Source organism: Tachysurus fulvidraco, chromosome 18 (genome assembly GCF_022655615.1).
Source record: "Tachysurus fulvidraco isolate hzauxx_2018 chromosome 18, HZAU_PFXX_2.0, whole genome shotgun sequence".
NCBI classification, from domain to species: Eukaryota; Metazoa; Chordata; class Actinopteri; order Siluriformes; family Bagridae; genus Tachysurus; species Tachysurus fulvidraco.
This window is the reverse complement of record NC_062535.1, coordinates 13285291-13297325: the sequence shown is the minus strand read 5'-3', so window position 1 is coordinate 13297325 and position 12035 is coordinate 13285291. Positions and strand designations below refer to the sequence as shown.

General features: G+C 43.2%; 1 protein-coding gene across 1 annotated transcript in view; it reads left to right on the top strand.

Annotated features, from left to right (window-relative positions):
• LOC113663839 overlaps positions 1 to 12035 on the top strand; it is a 260165-nt gene that overhangs the window by 97645 nt on the left and 150485 nt on the right. The gene's annotated exons all lie outside the window — the stretch shown is intronic.

The window sequence follows — 12035 nt, the reverse complement described above, 5'->3', positions numbered from 1 at the left end:
TGTCATATGTGTACGTGTGTGTGTGTGTGTGTGTGTGTGTGTGTGTGTGTGTGTGTGTGTGTGTGTGTGTGTGTGTGTGTGTGTGTGTATATACACACACACACATATATATGTATATATATATATATATGTATATATATATATATATATATATATATATATATATATATATATATAATTTTTTATAGGACTCAAGTTAATATGAAAGGCATAACAGAATTGCACAATCGTCCAACAAAACATAACAAAAAGGAAAATAAGGAAATAATTCCTGTTCAGAAGTTTGCATACCTTTAGTTCTTATTACCCCCTTTAGCATCAATGATGGCATGCAGTCATTTGTAATAACCAGAAGTTATTACAAAAGTGGGTGAATGATCTAGAATCCACTAACACCCCTCCCCCCAATCCCCCAGACAAATCCCGCCAGCCGCCACTCCAACCAATACACACTTCCCCTTACAGACGCTCAGGTGAGAAATGGAGCTCAGGAAGATCAAAGTGAAGAAGACTGCAGCTGTGTGGCATATTGCTGTACATGTACAGGAACTAATAAAGGAAACTAGCTGGTCAGATATGTCAAAGCTCTATTCTAGATTTTTTTGACATGACTACATTAAATTACTAATTTAAAAGTAAAGAAATAACTAATTCATGCAGAAAGAGATGCCATGTGAGAATAAAATTGTATAAAAATTGTATAATCCATGTTTCAATATAAAGTTTAAAGTGTCACTTTTTAATTCCAAAATGTACAGTATAAGGACAAATGTTAAGGTAATTCACATATCTGCTGTAATCTTTTCATCAATGATGGCAAACAATCTCTCGTACCCAGGTCGAATGTCCATCCATTTCTACCAGTTCTCCCCCTGTGAGATGTACTGCCTTTTCTGCTGTGGAGCACAAGTTTAGTTTTTTGCATACCATTTGTTCTTCAGTGATATGTATTCTCATATCTATACCAAGTCACTTTCACAAACTGTCTAAGATGCTATTGCTGAAATGGGACCATTATCACTAAATATTTTGGGAGGTGTCCCCATCAAAGGAATGATTTCATTTGCCATGATTTTTAATACACTCTTTGCATGTGCTTTTCCCACTGGGAAGGCTTCTTTTCACCAAGACTATGCATCCAAGGTCACAAAACAAACATTTTTTCTTTAATATTGATTGCAAATTGTTTTTTGCAACTTTCATTTTTCTTACACAGTTTTCTGTGAAGAGATGTGTTGCTGAGCATGTACCAGATCAGCAAAAACATTGTCTCTATCATGTTCATGTGTGTGTGTAAAAGTGAAGTCTGTGCGGCACATTTACCGACAGCTTAACACTTCTGGAGCTGTTTGGATTCTAATACTTGTAAGATAAGAGCTTTGTGTGTTATTGGTTTGCAACAGAAATTGATCTGAACGAAACAAGTAGAAAAAAAATGCTATAAACGAAAGAAGTAGAACATTTTTGAACAAAAGCTACAGTATAAGCCCCTCAGCTACAGTATAAGCCCCTCAGACATTCAGTGGAAAAATCCTAAAACCATTAAGGAAGCAATGGTCTCATTTTTAGGCCAAAAGGAAGAGAGGACATGCATGAAATAAAGTAAAAACAATCAGAATAAACACATTTATTATGATAAGATGCATGTAAAAAAAAACATCAATTTTTAAAAGGTTTCACAGTGCACTTAGCAGGCCTACTTATGAAGCTTCATTAAATTCAGAGTGAAAAGAAAAAGGTATAGCCAAGCTGTGGGCTTCGCAATGTACAGAAACTATCATCCAATGCAAAGGCTAGGAAAGGAAAACTGGACCTCTTTGGAGATAACAAAAACTTGCAAAGGCAAGAATAGAAAAGTTACAAGTCAAAAAACTTGTGCAACGAATGCCATGTGCCCTGAAATGTGATTGGACAAAGACTGGACAAAATGATGTAACAAAGCTTGAAAAGTGGAAAACGCATGAAATGTACAGTGGGTAATATAAGTATTAAACACATCAGCATTTTTCTTAGTAAATATATTTGTAAAGGTGCTGTTGACATTAAATTTTCACCAGATGTCAGTAACAACCCAAGTGATCAATACGTATAAACAAAACAAATAAGTTCATAAATTAAATTATGTGTAATAAAATGGAATGACAAGAGAAAATATCCTTCACTTTTTTCGCATTAGCAGGTGTGTTGTGTCCTCTGATCATGCATTTACTAGCATTGTTCCTGTGGCCCTTGAATAGAAAAGTTGGAATGGAAAAGTTTATCACTAAACTTGACCTCTGTAGCACCTTTAGCCTGATCCACATCCACAAAGGAAATTAGTGGCAAATGGCATTCAACACAGCTATCAGCCACTACGAGTATAGTGTCAAGCCATATTGGCTGAACCAAATGCCTGATTAATGATGTGCTTGGGACATGCTGGGGAAATTTTTTGTGGCTTAATTAGATGATGTCTTGGTTTACTGCCAGTGTCTGCCACAGTTAGCTTTCAACATCAGCCATACAAGAAGAGGTAGAAATTCTCACCAGTGTACCACCTCCATCCTGGGTTATGTCATCAGCCCAGAGGGAGTGTCAATGGATATATATATATATATATATATATATATATATATATATATATATATATATATATATATATATATATATATATATATAGATATATAATTTGTTTATAGAACTCAAGTTAATATGAAAGGCATAACATAATTTCACAATCTTCCAACAAAACATAACAAAAAGGAAAATAAGGAAATAATTCCTGTTTAGAAGTTTGCATACCTTTAGTTCTTAATATCGTGTATTACCCCTTTAGCATCAATGATGGCATGCAGTCATTTGTAATAACCAGAAGTTATTACAGAAGTGGGTGGATGATCTAGAATCCACTAACACCCCTCCCCCCAATCCCCCAGACAAATCCCGCCAGCCGCCACTCCAACCAATACACACTTCCCCTTACAGACGCTCAGGTGAGAATGGAGCTCAGGAAGATCAGAGAGAGGAAGGCTGCAGATCCAGACGGCATCAGCTTCAGGCTCCTTAAGACCTGGGCAGACCAGCTGTGTGGCATATTGCTGTAAATGTTTGACCTGAACATAATGCTGGGGAAGGTGCCACAGCTATGGAAAAAATCCTGCATGGTGCCTGTATCAAAGACGTCGTGCCCAAAAGACTTTGGGGACTACTGACCAGTAGCACTGACCTCACATCTGATGAAGACATTGATGGACACTCATCTCCAAACTCTGGTGAGCAAATCAATGGATCCACTTCAGTTTGCTTACCAACCTGGCATTGGAGTAGAAGATGCTGTCATCTTCTTCCTAAATTGGGCTATTTCACACCTTAAAAAGGCTGGGAGCACAGTGAGTCATGTTTTTTGACTTCGCTAGTGCTTTTAACGCCATCCAACCTGTGCTCCCGAGTGATAAGATGGTGTGCATGGGAGTGGACCATCGTCTGTCTGCCTGGATATTAGACTACTTCACAGACCAACCACAGTATGTAAGGACTCTTGACTGGGAGTCTGACATGGTTGTCTGCAACACTGGAGCCCCACAGGGAACGGTTCTGGCCCCATTCCTCTTCACTGTATACACTGCAGACTTCATGTTCAGCTCAACAACCTGTTACCTGCAGAAGTTCTCTGATGACTCTGCCATCGTCGGTCTGATCACAGACGATGATGACAGGGAGTACAGAGGACTGATCCAGAACTCTGTGGACTGGGGCCAACAGAGCTGCCTAGAGCTAAAATGTGTGGAAAACAAACTGGTGGTGGATTTCCGTAGGCACAAACAAACTTCATTACCCTAGTGATCATTCAGGGAAAGGACATTGTGAGAGTGGACTCTTACAAATACCTGGTTGTTCACCTGAACAGCAAACTGGACTTGACAGACAATTCTGTGGCAATCTATAGGAAAGGGCAGAGCAGACTCTTTCTGCTGAAGAGACTAAGGTCTTTTGGAGTGCAGGGAGAGTTACTGAAGACCTTTTTGACTCCATCATATTCTACAGTTTTGACTCTGCCATATTCTATGGTGTGGTATGCTGGTGCAGCAGCATCTCTACTGCAAAGAGGAAGAGACTGGTCAAGCTGATCAGGAAGGCCAGCAAAACTATCATCCTAAGTGTCTGAATAAACGATACAGATGGTCTTTTCTCCCTGTAGCTATTAGACTTTACAATCAAAGCTGCTCCCAGTGAACCAGTCACCATAATTACACACTGGATTACTGTCTAATTGTAATAATAACAATAACAAAGTATTTAAAACATCACGTGCAATAACAGAAAATTTAAAAAACGTGAAATATTTCCTGTGTGCAATATGTCTGTTAGCGTAACTATTTACTCGTGGTCTCTTTTTTCCTCTGTGTATTTATACATTGTATTGTGTATATACTGTATATTATATTATGTCTCTATTCTTTTATATACAATATTTGCATTTCTGTCTCTTTGCTGCTTTAACAGAGAAATTTCCCCAATGTGGGACGAATGAAGGTATATCTTATCTCATCTTATCTTATCTTATCTTATAAATGTGCATGAGGTCCTTAATTCTCTAATATGGTATGGTATATGTTATAGCTGCCCATTCTTCTTGGCAAAATGCATCCAGTACTTTTCACCGTAGGCCTTGTTGATGCCTTTCCAAACAAAATCGTATGTGGTTGTGACTAGAAAGTTTCATTTTTAGTCTCATCACTTGAAATGTCTCTGCTCCAGAAGCTGTGAGGCTTGTCTAGGTGCTATCTGGCAAACTGAAGGTGGGTCTTTTTGTGGCATGGGTGCAGTAACTGCAATTTCTCCTGGCAACTTGACCATGCTGGTCATTTGTTTTCAAGTACCTCCTTATTGTGCTCCTTAAAACAACAACACAACTTTTCCCAGAGCCTGTATTTCTCTCGAAGTTGTTTGTGGGTTGTCACCTATTTTCTCCCTCTTTATCTGAGTTTGAACAATACTGACTGGCATTATTAAGTGTTGCAATCTCTTTATATCATTTTCCTCCTTTATAAAGTTCAAATTCCCTATTAATAATTATTATAATGATTAATAATTAGTAATAAGGTAGTTGAACTTAGTTCTTTTGTCTTCCCCATGGTGCAGTATCCAGCCAAGTCAGTGAGTCATCACCTCATGAGCCGAGAAACTCACTGACTATTTATGCACAGACACTAATTACAATTACAACTAGAACGGTACTGTCACGAAGTGACACGGTGAAACAAAAGCGGGTGAGGATCCAAACGCAGTTTAAGGTTTTTAATAAACAAAACACAAACAAACAGGCAGGCAACGCGGAACAAACAGGAAACGGGAACACGGACATGCACACACCAACAACGACCATCAACATTGAAGTGAACAGACAGAGTATATATGGTGAACGAGAACCAATCACAAAACGGAGACAGACAAGGACTAAGACAAAACACCTGGGGAAGAGAATGAATGTAATTAGTGTCCATGGTAACAGATAGGTGGGCGGGGTCAACAATTAACATCAGGGAGAGACGGCAGACAGAAACAAGGGGAAAACACAGACAGACACATTACAGAGCCCCCCCCCTACGAGCGGCTTCCAGACGCTCCCAAGTCCACAAAACCCAGTTCAGGCGGGTGGAGCGAAGGCGCAACCAGGGTGGGAGGGCGGGTCGGGTTCGTGTAGTGGTGGCGCCCGCCGAGCAGGAGGCCGGGGCGGCGCCAGCCGAGCCGGAGGCCGGGGCGGCGCCGGCAGAGCCGGAGGCCAGGGCGGCGCCGGCAGAGCCGGAGGCCAGGGCGGCGCCGGCAGAGCAGGAGGCCAGGGCGGCGCCGGCAGAGCAGGAGGCCAGGGTGGTGCCGGAGGCAGAGCCAGAGACCAGAGCAGGACCGGAGACCAGGGTGGTGCTGGAGGCGGAGCCAGAGACCAGAGCAGGACCGGGGACCAGGGTGGTGCTGGAGGCGGAGCCGGAGGCCAGAGCAGGACCAGAGACCAGGGTGGTGCTGGAGGCGGAGCCAGAGACCAGAGCAGGACCGGCGACCAGGGTGGTGCTGGAGGCGGAGCCAGAGACCAGAGCAGGACCGGGGACCAGGGTGGTGCTGGAGGCGGAGCCAGAGACCGGAACGGAGTTGGCAGCCAGGGTGGTGCTTTGGGCCTATGAACAGGGACAGGAGGTAGAAGGGCTGGCACGTCCAGCAAACAAAACACAGGAAAACAGAAACATGCATAGGTTCAGGCCAGGCAGAGAGTTCAGGTAGTTTGGGTGTCATGATGTCGACCGCGTCCTCTGACTCAGTCATTTCGGTCGACCCGGCCGATTCGGCTGGTTCCGTCAGCTCGGCCGGTTCCGTCGACCCGGTCGGTTCGGCAGGTTCCGTCGACTCGGTCGGTTCGGTAGGTTCCGCCGACCCGGTCGGTTCGGCAGGTTCCGTCGACCCGGTCGGTTCCGTCGACCCGGTCGGTTCGGCAGGTTCTGTCGACCCTGCAGGTTCCGTCGACCCGGTCGGTTCGGCAGGTTCTGTCGACCCTGCAGGTTCCGTCGACCCGGTCGGTTCGGCAGGTTCCGTCGACCCGGTCGGTTCCGTCGACCCGGTCGGCTCGGCAGGTTCCATCGACCCGGTCGGTTCCGTCGACCCAGTCGGTTCGGCAGGTTCCGTCGACCCGGTCGGTTCCGTCGACCCGGTCGGTACGGAAGGTTCCATCGACCCGGTCGGTTCCGTCGACCCGGTCGGCTCGGCAGGTTCGGCAGGTTCCATCGACCTGGTCGATTCCGTCGACCCGGACGGTTCGGCAGGTTCCTTCGACCCGGTCGGTTCCGTCGACCCAGTCGGTTCGGCAGGTTCCGTCGACCCGGTCGGTTCCGTCGACCCGGTCGGTACGGCAGGTTCCGTCGACCCGGTCGGTTCCGGCGACCCGGCTGGTTCCGGCAACCCGGCTGGTCCAGCTGGCGGCTTAGGGATGCCGGCCGCCCGAGCCGACCTCATCGGGGTATCCGCCAGTTTGGAGACCAGCCGGTTAGCACGGACCTCAGCCGAGCTCGCCGGTACGGTAGCCATGGGAACTGGCTCAATCACGGATGTGCACGGGACTGGTCTGGGCGGAGGCACTGTGGAGCATTCGGGCATCCGTGGCTGATTCCACTCTGTGGCCCACGGATCCCGATGCTTGCTGCCCCCCCCAAAAAATACTTACGGCCGGCTTCCGTCTCTACAGTGCTCAAGGTTAGCGTGGACCCGTCCAGGAGCAATGCCAGGTTGACGAACTCTGAGAATGTTTTGATCTCCCGGGTAGACGGCATCAGATACCGCAGTATATCCCTTAGTCCATGCTTAAAAATGTCTTTTAGGGCCTTCTCCCCAAAGTTGACCTCATTGCATAGGTCCACGAATACCTCCGTATACTCCTCAACTGGGGCGTCCTCCTGACGTAGGCAAAACAGGATTTCTGCTGGATCCATGTGGGGTTGGTCGTTCTGTCACGAAGTGACACGGTGAAACAAAAGCGGGTGAGGATCCAAACGCAGTTTAAGGTTTTTAATAAACAAAACACAAACAAACAGGCAGGCAACGCGGAACAAACAGGAAACGGGAACACGGACATGCACACACCAACAACGACCAACAACATTGAAGTGAACAGACAGAGTATATATGGTGAACGAGAACCAATCACAAAACGGAGACAGACAAGGACTAAGACAAAACACCTGGGGAAGAGAATGAATGTAATTAGTGTCCATGGTAACAGATAGGTGGGCGGGGTCAACAATTAACATCAGGGAGAGACGGCAGACAGAAACAAGGGGAAAACACAGACAGACACATTACTGGTACATTTCCTAAAGAAAATGTGAATGTGCTTGCACGTGACGTCAGTTCCCCTCTTCGTGCTGAGTGTTTTGATATATGACATGTCCATGTTGTGCTAAATTTTTGATTTCGCTTATTTTGGGGCGGGGCTACACGTGACGTCAGTTCCCCTCATCGTGCTGAATGTTTTATGTTGTGTAACTGAGATATGGCTTCTTTATATTGCAATATGGTTTGTAAGGTGCACTACATGGTTGCTAGGGTATGGCTGCACAGTTACTATGGTTATATTTGCAGACTAGTTTCTCACCTGCAACAAAAGAGCACACCTGAAAATCCATTTATCTTTTCCTGAAACAAGCGCCATGAAGATCTTGAACTAAAGCATCAATCAGTGATTTTACTAGGAAAAAATATAATCACGTTACAATAAGGATCATTAGTTCAAATGTAATGTATTAACTAACATTTACTAACAATGAGCAATAAATTATTGTATTCAGTAATCTTTGTTAAAGTTTATTCTTTGTTCATGTTAGTTCACAGTATATTAAGTAATGTTAACACGATGCTAATAACATGAACAAAATGAATAAATGCTGTAGAAGTGCAGTTCATTATTAGTTCATGTTAAGTAATGTGGTAACTAATGTCAACTAATGAACCTTTATTATAAAGTTTTAGAAAAAAAAAACTGTCCGAGGGTGGATTCAAACTCCGAATCTCTGCATGCTAAACAGATTCGCTATCCACTAAGCCATCCAGGAACACGAGAAAGACTTTGCGGTTTTATGTATTAATTCACTAATGTGAAGAATGGCGCGTCTAACAGTACCCAAGCTTTATTATATTAAAGTCATTCTTATCATTCTTTGTGATATATGTGTCATATGTTTAAAAAATAATTATGTAATGTGAGGAGACAAAGAAAAAATGCGCTTAATTTTAATTAATGGGTGGCTCTTAGAAGAGCCGTTGCTGTTCTTAAAAGGACATTAGTTTAAAGTGAAATAAAAAATGATAAAAACTACACTGATAGTTGACAACAACAAAAAGTTATACAAAAGGCAGAAACAACAACATATGTGACCGCTGTGCTGTCCAAGGCATGCCATTACTAGTTTTAAGCATTAAACCTCTAAATACAATTGTAAATTTGTAATCTAAATACAGTTGAATGTTATATTGTTTGAAAGCTTAGCCTCTCGGGATTTTATTAAGCCCACACACAAAGCATAATATGATTTATAGCCATCATACTAATTTAATCCAATTTGATAGTCACCGGAAATAGGCGGCGCATACCTTTCTTCACTGGGGTAATACTTTCCAAAACAAATGCTTGTAAAAAATCCCCAAGAGTCTAAGGAACTGGAATATGTAAGCCTTTTAATCCAAAACGCTTTAATCCAAAACGTGTTTCTCACCGAAACACACAGCACTTCCGTCCTTTGTTTTCGGCTCTCACTTGTCCTAGGAGGCTTAAAAAACTACACTGAGCCGTCAGATTTGTAGTCCAGGGCCTAACGAATCAAACGAAAATCATGAAAATAGGGGGCGATCCCACAATATATATATATATATGAAATGAAACTGAATCTCACTGTGAAATACAGCAACAAGCTTTAAAGACCTTTACACAAATTCACTGGTGTCTGCTGCCCTCTTTTGGATGTTAGCACATCTACAGAGAGATTCCCCATTCAAGTCTATGGGGAAAAAACACCCGTTTGAGCTTCCATACTGGGAATTCTGGAATTCTGATTGCTTATAAAATCCATAGCACACCTCTCCTCAATGAGCCGGTCGATTTGACACCTCATTTATGGGTCTAGGACAAAAGATGCGGGACAAGTTACGTGCCGAAAAAGTGTCCGGAAGAAGAAGCAGAATAATAATAATCAGAAGAATAATAAGTATGCAAGAGAATAAGAATGTGCTTTGCAAGCACATTAATAAGTCACAGGTGTGGAAGCTTCCCTTTAATAGTCATTTAAACCTTTATGTGCCAACCTGTGTATTTATAATGTGGCCAAACATTTAAGGATATGTAATGTTTTGATCAGGGTTGTTTAGGTGATTTCAGTTATCATTAGGTTTCAAAAAAGTAGTCAAACAATTCTGTGATAATTAATGACTTCCTATGACCACTATCCTTAAATAAGAAAATATTTTTTGCATTATCAGTCATATTTTCCAAATGCACTGGCTCTGCAGGCTTCAGTGCTGGAAGAGATAGGTGACGGGCAGGCGCTGGAGGGGGTGGCGGTCTTGGAGACGAACCAGGAGAGTAGCTGGCAAGCTGCAGTCAGAACGAGGCTTCCGTTCATCCAGCGGATTCTGTGAAGGGTTCCTGGCTCTGTGAAAGACCTGGAATGAGAATTTGTGTAACCATCGAGTTACCCGCCCTGCCAGGTAATAATGGAGTTCCTCAACAGCCCACTTTATCGCCAGGGTTTCTCATTCAACTACTGAGTAGTTCTTCTCAGCAGGGGTCAATTTCCTTTATATGAAGAGGACCAGGTGCTACTCCCTATCGAACTCCTGGGACATGATGGCCCAAAGCCCTGTCTCGGATGCATCTGTGTGGAGGGAGAAGGGGAGGCTGAAGTCGTGGTTCCTCAGGACAGGCTGGCTGGTGAGGGGCTCTTTAAGCGGAAGAAACACCTGCTAAGTTTCCCTGGTCCATGGCACCTGGTCCAGCTGACCTTTCTTTGTTAAGGTTGAAAGGAGGGAAGCTATAGAGGTATAGAGGGAAGATATAGCCAAGTTAGGAATGAAAACAGTGATAGTACCCCACCAAACCAAGAAAGGCATGGACCTGTTTCATGGTGGTAGGCCAAGGGTATTCATTTGTGGGGATTTGCTGTCAGCCCGGGTTTCCCGGAGGCCACCCAGAACCTCCCTGAGATGGAACAGGTGGTCAGCCTACGTGGAGGAGTAGATAATGACATTGTCGAGTCAGGCCATTGCAAAGGGCTGATAGGGCTTGTGGACGATGTTCATGAGGCTCTGAAATATTGTGGACCCTGCATGTAAGTCCAAACAGAAGTACCTGGTATTGTCATTGGCTGCTGGAGGCACTAAAGGTGGTTTTGGATCCAATGGGAGGGCTGCTTGCCAGTACCCCTTCATGTAGTGGAGGGTGGAGACAAACCAGATCTTCCCTAGGCACTACTTTTCTGCTGTGGAGCACAAGTTTAGTTTTTTGCATACCATTGGTTCTTGAGTGATATGTGTTCTCATATCTATACCAAGTCACTTTCACAAACTGTCTAAGATGCTATTGATGAAATGGGACCATTATCACTAAATATTTTGGGAGGTATCCCCATCAAAGGAATGATTTCATTTGCCATGATTTTTAATACACTCTTTGCATGTGCTTTTCCCACTGGGAAGGCTTCTTTTCACCAGGACTATGCATCCAAGGTCACAAGACAATGCTTTTTTCTTTAATATTGATTGCAAATTGTTTTTTGCAACTTTCATTTTTCTTACACAGTTTTCTGTGAAGAGATGTGTTGCTGAGCATGTACCAGATCAGCAAAAACATTGTCTCTATCATGTTCATGTGTGTGTAAAAGGGAAGTCTGTGCGGCACATTTACCGAAAGCTAAACACTTCTGGAGCTGTTTGGATTCTACTATTTGTAAGATAAGAGCTTTGTGTGTTATTGGTTTGCAACAGAAATTGATCTAAACAAGTAGAAAAAAAATGCTATAAACGAAAGAAGTAGAACATTTTTGAACAAAAGCTACAGTATAAGCCCCTCAGCTACAGTATAAGCCCCTCAGTCATTCAGTGGAAAAATACTAAAACCATTAAGGAAGCAATGGTCTCATTTTTAGGCCAAAAGGAAGAGAGGACATGCATGAAATAAAGTAAAAACAATCAGAATAAACAAATTTATTATGATAAGATGCATGTAAAAAAAACATCAATTTTTAAAAGGTTTCACAGTGCACTTAGCAGGCCTACTTATGAAGCTTCATTAAATTCAGAGTGAAAAGAAAAAGGTATAGCCAAGCTGTGGGCTTCGCAACGTACAGAAACTATCATCCAATGCAAAAGCTAGGAAAGTAAACCTGGACCATTTTGGAGATAAAAAAAAAGCTTGCAAAGGCAAGAATAGAAAAGTTACAAGTCAAAAAACTTGTGCAATGAATTCCATGTGACCTGAAATGTGATTGGACAAAGACTGGACAAAATGATGTAACAAAGCTTGAAAA